The sequence below is a fragment of the Paramisgurnus dabryanus genome, chromosome 20, assembly GCF_030506205.2.
Source record: "Paramisgurnus dabryanus chromosome 20, PD_genome_1.1, whole genome shotgun sequence".
In the NCBI taxonomy this organism is placed as follows: Eukaryota; Metazoa; Chordata; class Actinopteri; order Cypriniformes; family Cobitidae; genus Paramisgurnus; species Paramisgurnus dabryanus.
The window spans coordinates 19,135,926-19,153,536 of NC_133356.1; the positions used below are offsets into that span (position 1 = coordinate 19,135,926).

A 17,611-nucleotide genomic window follows, 5' to 3' on the forward strand; every position below is an offset into this window, starting at 1 on the left:
GACACAAGTACATTGATGTACTCTGGTTTGGCCTATGGTTAATGACTCTAACACAGTTAGTTTTCCCCTCTCCATCTGCTTGGTTGTCTCAGTGGCACTTGGCAGCGGATTCAGGATTCACCAAATCCCCACTATCGACACCATTCATTTCCCAAACAATCAGTCACACTCTCTGCCGTTATCAGACACGCACACGCGTGCAATATACAGCAACACGGATGCTCATTAAATGGACATAAGTGTTACTAAAAGCTCATCTCTGTCCACAAACACCTCTCACATCACACACTCACAGTCTCTGTGATGAAGTAGTATTAACCTACAGCCTTCCAGCATTGCTCCCCACTGTCCTCTTACACAGCTCTGATCTCATTCGTACAGCTCTTTCAGCAGCAGTTCATCACACAACACACAACTGTCATCGCTGCTAAAACAACCTGCAGATCCTGCTGATGATCATCAGCCTCCAGGCGAAAGAGCCAGACAGAGGGAGAGATGTCACAAATAACGGTTTAAAAAAACAAGCGCACAAAGAAAACTGATATAAAATAAGATCAAATATTATATGACCCTATTCATTTCTTTGTCCTCACTTACACTCATTGAAGAACTATGAATGCCATAAAGCCCAGTATACAAAATGAGACAAAAGCTTGTGGCCTATTCATGTTAGAAATCTAATCTCAAAATTACCATCAACGATCTTCTAGTGTTTACGCTTTTGCCTTGATCTTTTGACATATTTAACAGGTGTTAATATCATTAAAGGTCACATTCTTCCTGATCCCATTTTTTAAACCCTAGTTAGTGTGTAATGTGGTTATAATAGCATAAATAATACCTGTAAAATTATAAAGGTCAAAGTTCAATGCCAGGTGATATATTCTCTTTAACAGAATTCCGCTATCAAAGCCTACAGCGAACGGCCGGTTTGTACTACAGCCCTCTACTTCCCAGTTGAATGACGTCAATAAACAGGAATACGTCAGTCGGCAGCTAAGCTAATGGCAAGCTAAGCTGCTATCGAATCACAACACACTAAACAAGCTACACAATCAGAACTCAATACATACGTATTTCTGAAGGAGGAACTTCATAGAACAAGGAAGACATCAACACGTTTTGACGACAGTGGTATACAGATAAGTAAATTGTGTAAAAAATAATGAATTTTTTTTAACCGTGAAACATAAACGCATGTTATATTGCACACTGTAAACTAGGGCTGGACCAGAAAATTCGAATATTCGAATATTCGTTCCGTGGGTTGACATTCGATTTTCAGTTTTGAGATTCGATTATATTTATAAATATTTTTCAGCGTTAATGCAGAGCTTTTGCCAAGCAGGAAGTGCGCTTCACGCTCCCGCTCTGTAGGTGGCGCAGAGAGACCAACATCCATAGCCAACAACCACCAAACGCCACCAGTGGAAGAGATCGCCTCAAACGGAAAGCGCGCTTCCTGCTTTGGCATTCACGCTAAAAGTGTTGTAAATAACGTTCAGTTTCATGCAAAAACTGATTGATTTGCTTCACAAGACGTCAATATGTCACACAGAGTTATGGGAGCGGAGTAGACGCGCGGAAAAAGCAAGCATTTGACGCGCGTCCGAAGCAAAATCCGCTTCTTGTGGGAGGGGCAACTGCTGTGCGAGTGTCTGTTTGCAAGATGACTGATGTTACTTGTGCATTTATCAAGAGAGTTACCAGTTTTGTATTGGGTAACCTTACTATGGGGAAAAATAAACGGCGCGGGTAGATAAACGTCACGTGACTCAAAAGTGAAGCGTGTATTACAACTTACCAAGTTGCCCAAAGTCCTTACTGACACTCTTCCAAGCGAGGTCCTTTTTAGTCCTGTCTCCACTATAGAAATAAAAACTTGTGTCATATAGCTTCGAGTGACTGCTTGAGTGAGTGACTCCGGGCGGGGCTGCCACCACAGCAGCAAGCAGGCTCCTGATTGGTTAACGCGGCGCGAAATTCCGCCAAAGTTCAAATATTTCAACTCGGGCGTCAGCCGCAAATTCGCGTGAACCGCAAGATGCACAAAAAGCACCATTCGCGCTTACCGCGCGTACCGCGCACAACGCTCAATTCGCGCCTTTCGCCCGAGCTTCACGCGCGAAAGAGGCGGAAACGCGTCTTCCGCGCCGCGCCGAACGCCTCTTCCGCGCCGCGGGACCTCCTGACGCGCGTCAACGCGTCTTCACATTGACTTAACATTGAAATCACTCGCGCTTCACGCCCTTACCGCGGTCGGGGTAAATGCAGCATAAGTGTTAGTAAATAAACTTGATTTTGAAAGTATGCTACCTTTTTATTACAGTTTGTTGAACTTCGTTCATTTATTTTCGTTGTTTTATTTAAATAGCCTACCCTTTACGTTGTCAGTAATTACTGTGCTGCTAATTTCTGATACGGGAATGTTTGTTTGTTCGCTTGCGCTGTTCTGTAGAATTTTTAAAGTTTATTAATTCTAAACGTGTCACATGTCCATATTGCAAGAAAAAAAGGCACTACACTCCCTTGGGTCCGCAGCAACACATCCGCCATATAATAAAACTGTAGACAGACAGACACACACATACACACACAGAGATTCTTGCCTTTATTAAAGAGAAAAATATGTTCAGCCCCTCCTTCCGAAGCTTCGAATATTCGATTTTATTTCTACTAGAGCTTCGAAGCTCAAAAAATGGTATTCGGAACAGCCCTACTGTAAACACAATCAAAGCTTCAAAAACACAGAAAGAACGGGGCCTTTAGTACGTCCTGCAAGTTTCTTAGCTTTAAATGCCCTCCTTTTCAATAACAAAATAATTTGTGTAATTATTCTCAGCAAAAACAAATATATATATATAATAATGGCTGGATAAGTGACATTAACAGATTAATTTTCATATAACCCCCCACCACTTTATGGTGCAATACTATGTATAAAAAAAGAAAACTTTTGTACTCATTAGCTGAGAACGATATATCGGTGTTCCCTAATAATTCATTTATATACTTCCTTTAGTGGTCAAAACTTTTATCGTTGTGATATTGGCTGTATGTGACATAAATAAACACACAATGTGCATAAAAAGAGAAGCTGTTTCTGTAATAAACTGCAGTTTTAGCAACAGCATATAGCCTGTCAATCAACGAAAGTGGGCCCGACACGCTCTTAAAGGAAAAGTTCGGTATTTTACACTTAAAGCCCAGTTTTCAGATTGTTTATGATGAAATAGAATGGTTTTGACTGAAATTTCGACATATAATGCTGGCGCGAGAATTTTCGGGTGTTTCTTGTATCACCTCCCATCTCTATAATGGCTTTATAGGTGCACAGGAACAATCCTTCCTAAAATGCATTAGACTTTCGTTTACAAAGACGTGAAACTCACCGAGTGGTCAGGGGTGTTCACTGATATGCTCACACAAAAATCGCTGCAAAAGACGCATTCCAACAGGTTTTATTGTAGTTTTGTCCAACTCCATTGACTTGTATTACATGTCCTGTGAGGTACGGTATTACTCCGCGCCGGGAACTTTGTTTGTATTCTTGCAATTGGCAAAGGCGGATTTAGACGAAAGTTTAATGCATTTTAGGAAGGATTGTTCCAGTGCACCTATACACCCATTGTAAAGGTGAAAAACAAACACCCGAAAATTCTCGGGGCAGGCGCATATGTCGAAATTTCAGTCAAAACCGTTCTATTTCATCATAAACAATCTGAAAACAGGGCTTTAAGTGTAAAATACCGAACTTGTCCTTTAAAGGGGAAGCACACAAATCAGACTTTTTCCAATCAGAGGATGAAAAACAGTGTGGAAAATGGTCATAAATTACTTAAATCTGTATGTTTTTCTGCAAAAAAACTTAAGTAATATTATACGTGCACCTCATGGAACATAATAAAAACACATGTCATGACCCCTTTAATTCAGATACTAATTTTTTTAAATTAAAAACTTATTGACCATATTGCCAGGTGTATGCACTGTCCACAGTAAATAAAATTAGGAATAAAAACTATCCAATTATATTCAAAAGTGAGTGACAGAGGAGGGAGAGATATTACCTAAAGACCCCATAGATATGACCTTGATGTTTCTGATGACTTCAACTATTGTGTTGCTATGAGAATGTGACGGTTATGACTTAATAAGCTTTTTGCTTAACCTCACAAGAGCAAACAAGAAAACAGGTCTCATTGTTTCTGCTTGTCAAGAAAATGTTAACTGCAGTAGGATCTTATGGCAATACAAAAGCTAATAAGGCATTCAGCTAACCTAGCTAGTTATTTTTATTTCTTGCATTTTTCCATTTTATTATCCAAATGTCTGTGAGAAGAAGACTTTAAAATATATATGTATCTGTATGCTTCTTCGAAGGCATTTTGTATTAACCATAAATTTAAACCAAAGAACCTGAATTGTACAGTACAGGTACAGGCTAAAATGCTTCTGTCTTGTGCTGAAACCCAAATTCACTTTAAAGAGACTCTAGAGAGACATGTTTAAAACGGCAATGGAGGTTCAGGGCTCATGACACTGATTGGGAGCGAGAGAAAGAGAGACAACAGAGACTCTGGGGGTGGATGTGGTGAGAAAGATGAAAAGATAGACTGATAGCCAGACTGCTATAACGGCACAGCGTGTCTACTGCTAACAAGGACAGAGAGATCAGATCAGAGGCTTAGCGACCACCACCACTACCACTACAAACAAAGACAAAGAGAATCTCTCTCTATGAATATGTGGAACTGTGTTTAATGACGACCATGAAGTGTTAAAGCTTTCTCGGGTCTGGGATCATCACGTCTAGAAGGGAAGGTCAAATTCATACTTCATTAGGGAATTGAGTACCATTCCATTTTTCTAAAAAATAAGTGATATGGCAAAATATATGAGGTCTTAGCTGAGGTGCGAGCTTGCAGTGTGAATGAATTGTCTGTGATGAGATTCTGAACATATTCATTTTTGTAAATGATATTTAAGAAGATGATCCTTAAGTAATTAAGCAATAATTTCTGAAAGATTAGGTGACATCACAAACAGAATCATTACATTTCTTACCATTCACATCCATACAACTCACTGCCTGCGTATATGCACATCTATTTTTTATGACAGTATCTTCTACTAAGAATAGTGCTTGAAGCACAAGGTAACTTTCAGATTTTACATCAACTCATTGTGGACTGGGATTTTTGTTTGAGCCACTTTTGTTCTCTAGTTGCAAGCCTCAAGCTAGAGACATAGCAATGTATACACTCTTCACAACAGATAACCCTAGTAAGAGAGCCAACTGGAGGAAACATCTAAAATAGCTTTTTCTTTCTACCTAACATTTCCCAAATCCGACTCTTCTCTATTCTTTTCCACTCCCCATAAAGAAAACTGACACTTTCAGCACCCTCCTCTCTTTTCCCCCCTCTGGGCGTCTCATCTCCCCGATACCATTTTCCTTTTCCTCTCTCTCCCTGGACACATTCAGTTTCTCTCCGGCTGCTTCATTATTTTTCTCGTCTTTCTGGTGAAAACAGATTCTGAACATTCCTGTACACCATTAAGCTGCAGGCACTCATTACGGATAGCTCTCGGCTTTCTAGCACAGCCGAGCGATCGCTCAACCTTGCATATCCGCTCCGTTCCTCTCCGGCTTTCCACATATGCTGTTCACACAAATCGAGAGAATGAGGAAAGTCAAGTGAGGAATTGCACAGAGCATTTTTTAAAGTTTAGACTGATCTGAAGTCAGAGCGACCATCTGCTAGGAATCCTGCACAGGCTCTGCTTTGAAAGACATCTTTGCGCACAGCCAGAGCATTTCAGGCCTCCTGCCGCATCTGTCATAAGACATGTTGATCTGTTTGATAGGTCTCGGTGTACTTCGAAAACAACAGACATTTGGTTAATGAGCAACAATCTGATACAATGAAGTGGTGTAAGATCAATGCAAGCAAAGCACAGATAGTGCTGCGTTCTGAGATTGACGTGGAGGAGCAGGAGCCGGGGGTGTTCGATTACCAGCACTTCCAGCAGCTGTTGGAGTGACAGGATGAGGTAAAGCTTTACCGCTGGTATAAAGTGTTGTTGTAAAGATGAAGTTGTGCTGCCGTTAAGCTAAGCCAATGGAAAAACGCGGCTTCCCGTTGCAATGGCTTCAAAATAACATCTCGGTGTCATCAGGATCAGATCGGGTTACTCTGCTGGAGGGAGAAAAAGCAGACGACGGTTGGCTGCTTTATAAATGACTCAGCATTTCCCATCGTGATTGTGTGCCTGTGGTTTCGCCATCTAATCGGAGACAAGCCGCACGCACCTTCACACATTACTTCCATTTGTGGCATGAATAAAATCAGTAAGTGATTATTAGTGATAAGTTATATAACTTATGATGTATGATGACATACAGTCAGCAAGAGGTAGCATGCGTTTATATACAGTAATGTGCAAGTATGCAAAGTTAATGCGAGGTCTTAATAACCATCCATATTTGAAGAGTTTGGTTCCAAAACGCAAAACACCATTTAAAATTTAGTTACCACCAAATCAGTATTGTATCAGGTCAGTATTAAAAAGTAAATTCTTAATTTTCTGCTAAATCCGATATCCGCCGTGTTGTTCAGTCATCTTTTCTTCCTTTTTTCCAAAACGCGATAAACGGAAGTCCTGCAGAGTGCAATAAATCTGCTCAACAAATTACAGCGCACCATTCCACGCATTGTGAACAATAATGGAGGCGCTTTGAATTCACACAGAATCCTAGTTTTCCTCATGTACTTGTATTTTGTGATCAACAAACAAACAAACACACACAAAATAATACCTTTGATGGCATTGACAAACCCGTGGTGGTTTTCTGTGGCAGGGAAGAAACGTAAGCCACCCGGGCGATGGAAAAATGCCGGCTGTTGCTTGTTCTCACACGATAAGTAAGTGTTTTGATTAATGGCATTAATGTTTATTTTTTAAATCAGTGTATACCACTAGTCAACTAAATGAATACTAATACTGTGTTGGATCCCCTTTCGCTTTCAGAACTGCCTTAATTCTATGTGCCATTGATTCAACAAGGTGCTGAAAGCATTCTTTAGAAATGTTGGCCCATATTGAAAGGATAGCATCTTGCAGTTGATGGAAATTTGTGGGATGCACATCCAGGGCACCAAGCTCCCATTCCACCACATCCCAAAGATGCTCTATTAGGTTAAGATCTGGTGACTGTGGGGCCATTTAATACAGTGAACTCATTGTCATGTTCAAGAAACCAATCTGAAATGATTCAAGCTTTGGGACATGGTGCATTATCCGGCCTGAAGTAGCCATTAGAGGATGGGTACATGGTGGTCATAAAGTGAAGGACATGATCAAAAACGATGCTCAGGTAGGCCGTAGCATTTAAACGATGCCCAATTGGCACTAAGGGGCCCAAAGGGTGCCAAGAAAACATCCCCCACACCATTACACCACCACCACCAGCCTGCACAGTGGTAACAAGGCATGATGGATCCATGTTCTCATTCTGTTTACACCAAATTCTGACTCTAACATCTGAATGTCTCAATAGAAATCGAGACTCATCAGACAAGGCAAATTTTTCCAGTCTTGAACTGTCCAATTTTCAACTGTACAACCCGGAGGGGGCTTCTGCTGTTGTAGCCCATCCGCCTCAAGGTTGTGCATGTTGTGGCTTCACAAATGCTTTGCTGCATACCTCGGTTGTAACGAGTGGTTATTTCGTCAAAGTTGCTCTTCTATCAGCTTGAATCAGTTGGCCCATTCTCCTCTGACCTCTAGCATCAACAAGGCACTTTCGCCCACAGGACTGCCGCATACTGGATGTTTTTCCCTTTTCAAACCATTCTTTGTAAACCCTAGAAATGGTTGTGCGTGAAAATCCCAGTAACTGAGCAGATTGTGAATTACTCAGACTGGCACCAACAACCCTGCCACGCTCAAAATTGCTTAAATCACCTTTCTTTCCCATTCTGACATTCAGTTTAGAGTTCAGGAGATTGTCTTGACCAGGACCACACCCCTAAATGCATTGAAGCAACTGTCATGTGATTGGTTGATTAAGTAATTGCATTAATGAGAAATTGAACACGGGTTCCTAATAATCCTTTAGGTGAGTGTATATAGATTCAATAGATTTAAAGCATTTTGAAAAAAAAAACATTTTTACGGATATTAGTCAAAATGGATGTGTGTGTTTTGGAACCAAACTATAAATTTTTTTCACTGTCTTTAACATACAAACAGAAAACACTGGAAATATGTACATAAAATGTAAAAAAAAGGCTTCTTGCAAAAGATGATATTTAGTGTGATCTCTCTTGGCACTAAGCACTTGAACTTTTTGAGTGAAGACCTGAAGTCATTAGATTAAAATCATTTTATTTAGGTTTAAGAGAGCAGGTTCCTGCTATTGCTCAAGTGTAAGGGGAACTCTCACTAAATACTTATGTTTACAATCAGTTTTTTAATACTGCATACAAATTTTTCTGTATTTTCTGAGAAATAACTGAATAAGATCACTATACCATTGCAACAACAACTAATTAAATGGTGGCAAGTATGGTCCATTTTTAAGTGTACACGAGGGTTTGCGATTCAGTGCGCGTGATGCAAATTTCATCACCAGAAAAATATAGGCATACTGTATGTAAATGCTAAAAAAAACATTTATTGTAGTGCAACCTTTTCTTATATGAGTGAAATAAGGAATAAAGAAAAGTTATGTTATGTAAACTTTAGTTGGCTTCGACTTCCTGTTTAAAAGGTGTAGCGGAGAGCAGCTGGTGCCCTGATGAAACCTTGTAAAGTCATGTTGTAAGTGTAAAGCCGATGCAGTGATGAAGTGACTGGCTGAAGTTGTTTGAGGTTTTCTTTCCCAGACTTGCACAGTTCACAGTCAGCCTTCTCGCTCCGAGCACCTGGAAACAAGCCATCTCAGCTTTTCAGCAGCATGCAATCAGCTCCACACCGAACACTCCTCGCCTGCTCACAAACATGCACACTCGCCCCCTGATTTTCCTACCTTTAACATATAAGCCGACAGAGACAAATAGAATGTGAAAGTGGAGTTGATGATGTGGCCTTTCCTTGTGTCTGATGCATGCAACAAACACCGTCTCCCACGCAGACAAACACCAGGATGCACGTATACACACAAAGTGACTGAGACAGATTCAGCTCACACCCCATGTCTAGGTTTTGCCAATGGCCTCTTCCTGTCTCCGTGGTGATAGCTGAGGAAAAGCTGGCCAGTGGGCGACACTGACAAATGTCCAGCCCTTAATCTTAGTGTGTGTGTGTGTACGTGAGAGAGAGATGACAGTTGCTTCAAAGACAAGGCCATCTGCACTGCACCAATTTCAAAGGCCTTGGTTTATACACTTTACTTTCCGTTCCGGTTTTTCTGCCCCATTCCTGATCTTAATTCTCCAGCCGAGTAGAAAGTATCCCCTCATGCACAGTTACAAGTAATGACGACTGCAGTGAAATTGAATAGTGATGAGGTTCGGGTTCAGGCCGTTGCTATCATAACGGGTTGGCGTGCTGCAGGTCCGGGTGGTAAACCTGAAGGTCTCCATTAGCACAAAGCTAATGAGACAGAACCTCCGTGGGCTGGGTCACACACTCATTACAGCAGGATCACAGGCGCGTGTGGGGTAAGAAACCAGTGTGTGCGAGCGCATGACTTATGGGAGAGCCAAAGAGGTGTGATGGAGTCTGTCGAAAGTTATGGCTTCGGGGGTCTATTTTAATCAGAAAGAAAGAGAGAACAGATCGAGCGTTCAATGAATTTTTTTAAACATCTGCAAAGTGTTGCCCAAAGCTGTCGCATTAATAAAGAATGCTGGAAAATTATAGAAAATACTATCTTGGAGAACCATCTTTATATTTGTTAAAGAAAGTCTGTCTGTACAATTTTAATGGTTTCTACATGGTTGCTTGCTAAATGTTTCACACCAATGTACAGAAAAACACTGCAAACACCCTGAAAAAAATGTTGGACCACAGCAAAATCAGCAATGTTAAATCAACACTGCTGGTGTTTATATGATTAACACCAGACCTGGTGGTCCCCATATACACCAGCAGTGTTAATTTAACACTGCAGATTCAACCTATAGTTGGGTTAAATTTGGACAAACCCAACTGTTGGGTTATACATAACAAAATCCCAGCATTTAGACTAAATAACCCAACATAGGTTCATTCCATAAACAGTAAAAGAAATGAACACAGCGACCCCATTGGATTTAAAGGAGACAAGTGAAGTCAATTAGAAGCACGCACTTCCTGGGGGTCGAGCGTACTGCGCGGACTCAAACTGAGCTTAATGACGTAGATGTCACGTGAGCAACCTGTCTGACAATCGTACGTTTTGTAATAGCCATGCCAAGAGAAATCTGAATCAGCCATCGAATCTTGCAGAGACGGCGAGCTTGAACAGGAGCAAATTTTGGTAAGTATTTGGATTAATAATCTCCCTTGACTTTATGCCTCAATGTTCATCCGATTGCCTCATAAACAGTAAAAGATTGCCTACGAGCTTCTCCTCCTGTCCATACGGTAATTTCTCTAATGTGCGACAGTGTCGCAGGTTATGACGCATTCATTAGCCTATCTTTACAAAAACTGCTTCTACTGGGCCATAACGTGGGCCTTTTATACATTTTCGTGTTTCTTTAGAAATAATTAATGGACAAATGGAGTCTTTAAACACCTCAGGAGTAAAGTTATCCGCTGTCAAAGTGATGGCAAAATGAATGGGAGTCAATGGAATGCTAACAGCAGGTGGGGGTCCGCTGATCAATGGCGGCACCCGGGGAAGCTTCAATAAAATATGAAACCCTGCCCCCATGGTTTTTTCAGAACCCAACTATTGGGTTTATATTTGACCAACCTTGGATTAAAACAATAGGACTGGGACAATTGATCGTTCAAATGTGTGTTTTCTCAATGGATGAATTTTAAAGCAACACTATGTAGTTTTTTTTACCTTTAAATAATGTCTCTAAAATTATTTCAGTGATAGAACAACTTTTAACTGGACAAATTGTACTGTTGCTGCAACCTGAGCAGCCTCCTAGCTGCTACAAGCACACTCTGAAAGTGGCGGTGGAGGGTAGAGCACACAGCCCCGCCCCTCCCCCTGCCTGCAGAAGAGTGTCTGATACCAGGCACTGTTGCGCTTTTCAACCACATGGGGGGATGTAAGTCATTTTTACATGGAAACTACATAGTGTTGCTTTAATGAATTACGGTGAAATGCTGCCAAATCTAAAAACCAAAGGCCGTTCTCGTATAGAAACTCCATTTGTGCTGCAGAAGAAGTACCAATACAAATGCTATTCCAGGAAATGTCTATAAGCATATTTACATCTCTGTTCTGCAAATTGTTTCAGGTATTTTCATGATAAAAAATAATATTTTAAATGATTGTGTTGCTTTTTTAAAATGCACGTTATAAACGAATTAAACTTATATTGATTTTTGGTTGATAAAGACTTTCTACTGATCAAATAGCTGTAGTACGCGCACGAGCTGTGCATGAATCACAGAATCAGACCCTTGTGATTCAGAATCGAGTTATTTTTAAACGAAAACGCAATGCATCGTCACACCCTATAAACCAGCCCAACATTTTTTTGCAGGGTGTTGCTTTGCAGTGTTTTTGGTTCATGGATGGAACATTTAGCAAGCACTACTTGCATTACTACACATTAAAGATTACCAACATGACAAATCTAAAAATACGGAGCTACTGCTCTGACAAGCTAAAGGATATGTATTATTGCAACTTGATTAATATGACCCGTCACTTGTGTGGGAACCTAGTGTGATCTAACCCAGCTCCCTTTCCTCCAAAACACACAAGAACAGAGCCAGTCTTAACACACCCTTAAAGAGCGATCAATGCAATGGACAACACCTGCTTAAACACAACAGGACCCATAAACCAAACCACTGGAGGAATTCATTAGGATGTGCCCAACACTGGCCTTTCTTTCCAAAGCTACATGCAGGCAGTTGTCCAACTTGTCAAAACTGCACGGTGCCGTGACCTGTGCTGAAAGAAAATAAACAAAGCCAACCTGCTCCATTAGGGCATGGTTGAGTGATGTCAACTCTGGCATAGCCCCTGTGATGCAACACAGGGCATTAATAATCACACCGAACAGAAAGACGGAGCTGCTCGGGCCATAAGGGATCGTGATGGACTGTGCTTTAGCATGGGCTCGCTCTTTGGACGCCATACAGAAAAGCCATTACCGACGAAGCCATTTAACAACATCAATTAATCAATCAAAGCAGGCAGGAAAATGATTTTGCTAGCGTCTTACCGAAGACTCCATTCTAGAGAAGTTTTGATGCAGGATGTCTCATATTTCAGAATGGGGGGAGGTTGGGGACAAAGAAAAACAACACAGCAGGGAAAACATTCTCATTTGGATGCCGTCCCAGCTTCGAAAATTGCACTTCATTAGCAAAGTGAGCAGAGAAAGCAACAAGGTCTTGTGCTCAAAGAAACTTTCAAGTAAACTTTTATCAACACTATACTGAAGGAGCAACAACGGCCGTGTACCAAATGATGATGAGGCCTACACCGATACAAACAGCTGTCTTCAACAAGACACACTGATTAGCGTATTTATATATTTAAAGCGGATCTTGAATGAGAGATTGCTGGGTCAATGCAGAACTGATTGTGTATGCAGATTATCGCACACAGACAAAGCTGATTAGGATCAGGGCCTTGTGTTGGTTTGGGACGACAAGAGACCAATACTGATGACAGGAAATGCTTGTCAATTACCGGAGGCTGCGTATCAGGTTTTCACTCCATCTGTCTCAAACAAGCTCTTGCACCCTATTTTTACAACCTTCAGTTTTTTTCCTCTTATTTATCGTTAACACAGAGGCTTGTATCCTCAGGTGGCCCATCTCTACAGAGTGGCAGCATGTGTTGGTTTCCCCTTGGGACACATTAGGGGGAGGGACAGCAAAGCCACATCAGCACTAAAACACTTCAGTGCTCTAAATGGGGCTCTAATCAATCGGATCAATGGACTTGATCAGCGTTATGAGCTCCGATCAGAGCGCGCGTGGGGAATGGAGTAATCCAGTTAAGCCATTAGCATTATGGGACGGATAAGCCAATTGGGCACCGAGCCCATCTATGAGATCTGCTTATTAGCACAATGCCATATGGAGACAATAGTACACAAGTGCGAGACAGTCATGAATGTAGGAGGGAGAAAATGCAAGACGAAAGGTCTTTATTGTCGAATGTCTGAGCCAGTGCGACAAAGAAAAAGCATGTTTATTAACAGTTCACCATGGTGATGTGTCGGAAGGGAAAGAAGTGAGACTCTGACTTGAGTAAACAGAGACAGCATGGCCCCGTGTTGGAGGTCACCCTTCAGTCTGTGATTGAGCATGAGGATCAAACTACATTTAATGCACCACAGCTTGTGTTACAGAAATCCAGTTGCAGCCACGCAATTACCAGACAGTTTTCAGCCTGCGCTCACACGCTTTTCCCATCTGTAAGAGAGGTTAAACACAAATACCGTCCCACCGTTAGCAAAAAGGAGGGAAAACCTACAGGTCTGCTCGGTTGCCGGCTGAGTAAATCGCATTAATCATCTGTCCTGATGTTGTTTTTCCTGGAAGCGCGTTTCATATTTAGATGCTCCTCAAAGAAAACTCTCTACAGATGCTCACGTAGGCTGGCGAGGACCGAGGGGGCATTAAGCAGCTCTGTCTGAATCTACTATAAATAACAATGTTACATTAGAGAAACAGAGCTAATGCAGAGAAAAAGGACAAGAGTTAGACTGCAAGAAAGGAAAAAATCTTTTTTAGTAATACAATAACTTAAAATAAAATAGTTAAACTGGCAGTAGGGGCAGGGTTATGGGTTGACTGATAAAATGTACACCCCAAATGCACTGTAGACCACTTCTGATCAAGACAACGGCAAGATGCATAATGTTAAATATAATGTGAACAAGCTGAAGAAAGAGTGGCAGATACACTGCAGGAAGACCTCCATCTGAACTGGGAAAAATCGATCATGTCTCTTACTGACAGAAAGACAAGAAAACAGATTTGAAGAAATGTCAGCGGATGAATGCTGACATAGGCTACACTTACACTGGTGTGCTTTTGTTTTGATGTGGTGCCATGATAGGGACTTGACAAGTCAGGAGAGGCCCAGAAGACCCAGTCAGGGAGCAAATGTGGGCAGCTACTCCTTCATTTACATTAGGGTTGTAACGGTACTGGCGGTATATCATGATATTAACATATACAATTATCATACCGAGAATTCTAATCTCTATCCCCGCTGAAAAAAGTTCAAATCTGCAGCATGAGAAAACTTTGGGTATCCAAACATATAAACGAGTATAAACGAACGCAGGGTTGTCCTTGAAGATGGATTTCCAGTTTGCAAGAAAAGTGGACGATGAGTGGCTGCAAAAGGAGGAAATACGTTAAACATGTTCTACCTTATTTGCAAACACATCCCTCTGTGCAGACAAAAGTGTCTTCTGTTTATAAATTAAAGCAGTATTATTTACGTGATGCAGAGGGAATCCAGCAATCCAGTCATGATAATCGACCATAAATCTGACCCGGATGTGTGTTTAATTTTCGGCTGATCTGTATCACGGACAAAAAGCTGTTATATGAATGCGCCTTTGAAGGGAACTGCCTTGATAAAAGTCTCGATGGCATTTTTTTTTTCGTCTAATCGCAGTATAATGCCTGATAAAGCCCTGTTTATGAGCGCATATGGCTTCTTTCTTTACATAGCAACCCTGGTAACTTCTCTCTCTTTCTCTCTCTCTCGAGCGCACACTCTCTCCGTCTAAAACTATTATTATACTGTGAAAATCTCATACCAACCGTAGGAAGTTTTCATGGGGGAGATTTCAACCCCAGAGGGTCTGCAGAGATTCTAAAAGTCTCCACTTTTAAAGGTTGAAAACTCTGGAGAAGTGTAGATACCCGACATAACTGTAGCAAAAGAAATGTGTAGCCAAAATCAGCACATTGCGCTTTTCCATTGCATAGTACCCCACGTTTTAGTTTGGGTCGGGGCAGCTTACCTTTGGGGGCTTTTCCACTGGTTGCATCACATAGTACCAAATACTTTAAGTACCACCTCGGTCGGGGTTCCAAGCGACCTGAGCTGATACCAAAACAGCTGCAAAAACACCGTAGATCACTGATTGATCTGAGAGAATGGTCACTACCAGCATCATCCCTATAATGTAAAAGATTAGCTTTACCTTCGTTGCTAGCTTGCGCTGTCTCGAGTTAACCTGTTGTCATCTGTGCTTTCCTGTAAGTTTCCAAACTCTATTTAAGCGATGAAAAACATCCACATGTTGAGAATCAGGAACACCATACCAGTTTTTGCCAGACTTGCAGTTGTGGCGGCACATTCGCGACGCGCACGTCCACATATATGCTTAAATGCAACTTAAATGAGGCTCAGCGGAGCGCGTCGACTGACGCCACAGGTGATTGTACAGAAACTGTCATGTGAGTCAGAGGTAGTGATAAATGCGATGTGCAAACATCCATTTATGGTGGTCAATTTTAATTTGTGGCGGACTGAGAAATAAATAAATGTATGGGAATGTACAACGACGCTCTCACTTGTATGATGTCACAGCAGTAGGCAGCGCAAATATAAGGACACGCCTATAATCCCTCCCACTCTGAAGTGTTACTAAACTCGATCGAAAAGCTAACCAAGCCAAAGTGGGGTGAGCTGACCTGACCCAAACCAAACCGTGGGGTACTATGCAATGCAATGGAAAAGCGCCATTAGAAAGGTAGGGAAGAAAAGGGGAGCAGATAAAGCAAATTTGGTCATCACTTCAGCTAAATGTAAAAAACAATCTTGCCTGAATCTGTAATGCCACACAACATCAAACTACAGAAACTTTGCTTGAAGAGAGAAAATAACCTTAAAGCATCAAACACTGGCAGTAAAAAAAAATTTATGTTGCCTGGAAAGCTCGAAGATTACGTTGCAATAGAAAAAAAAATATCAAAGAATACCCCATACAAAACATCACACTTTTGAATATACATGGCTGCTCCCTCTCCACATTACTTGAAAATCTCATTGTGTGTCTCTCTTGTATCCACATTTTTCAATCTCAAATTTTTAATGGAGACAAACTGCTTTGTGTAAGGATGACGAAACCCATTCTCAGGGCATTTCTCCATTAAATGACAATGTCTCAATTACATCTGTGGTTTTATATAACATTTATTTAAAAAACAGGGTATTTCTAAGGTTTAATCTACATGGCTTACCTTACTGAGAGCAGTCAATCAGCAAAGGTAGAGACCTGGACAGAGAGAAAATAAAGGGAGACAAAGAAAGATCATTACTGATGCAGCTAAAAGCTCAACAAATTAAGACCCTGCTGTTCAGGTCTACATCAATATCACCTGCCCTCCTCCAGTAGTTCTTAAACCAAATGAGAGAAAGACACTAAATGGCTTCTTAAATAAGGAAAACAAACTATGACGTATGTGTCCATATGTTTTTCAGAGATGAATGTTCAACACTGAAAATGTGTGATTTGGGATGATATATTCAGGTAGACATAAAAACTTAAATTTAGATCCTGTTTGTGAAATCCACGCTCATAACCTAATTATGAATTTAGAAGCATCAAAACTTGATATTTTAATCATTGATTTCTCACTGATTTCAATCTTTGGTCTTACTTGGTCAATATTAAAGATATCAGGGTATAATGGTATGTGGAGTGCCTAGTAATATTTTATATTTTTACAGAATGTTCTTTAAATGTAGGATGATTTTTTTTTGTAGAAATCAGTATCACAAAAAATGACTTTAGCTGGGTTTTCACAAATGCGTAATCGAATACATTCTAATCTCAGTTTGCAGATTGTTTAAAAATACATTATGGATAACCACCCAGCATTTTCCCTATGAGGTAGCAGGTGGTCACACAATTCTAAATTCACACAAATCTAGATAACGTTGCCTTTACTAAAAGAGTCGTGCTCGATTGTCTTGGTTAAACAATACAAGAGGTCCGAATGGGCTGAGGAATAAGTAATACTGCATGGGGAAGGAACAACAGAGATCGGGAGGCTTTAGGACTTTGACACTTAACCCCATGAGCTTTAGTGCTGTTGACTACCACATCACAATCCTGCATGCCAAACGTCAATCATCATGGATCAGCCAACAAGCCAACCAACACTGTACATAAATAATACAATGCGAATGGCTTCAACTATGAATCATTCATACATGTTACACACATATTGATGTATGCAAAGCACATTGTGGAACTGTTTTAATGTACTCTTACATGTTTAAAAAAGACAGAAAGAAGTATATACAAAATTAACGTACAAAATCTTGCCTGCAGTATTTACATCAATAAAACCTGCCCTCCTAAAATAGTTCTTAGACCAAATGAGAGAAAGACACTAAATGGCTTCTTAAATACAGAAAAAAAACTATGACGCACGTGTCCATATGTTTTTCAGAGATCAAAGTTTAATACTGACAATTTGTGAAATTTAACTA

The 17,611-nt window shown here is 40.8% G+C and overlaps 1 protein-coding gene across 3 annotated transcripts in view; it reads right to left on the reverse strand.

Moving 5' to 3' along the window:
- ndst2a (N-deacetylase/N-sulfotransferase (heparan glucosaminyl) 2a) overlaps positions 1-17,611 on the reverse strand; it is a 132,829-nt gene that overhangs the window by 60,220 nt on the left and 54,998 nt on the right. For all 3 annotated transcript variants that reach the window (XM_065296928.1, XM_073812837.1, XM_065296930.2), the window contains one exon: positions 16,354-16,388. The gene's annotated coding sequence lies outside the window, so the exon portion shown is untranslated. The remainder of the gene's footprint in view (positions 1-16,353; positions 16,389-17,611) is intronic.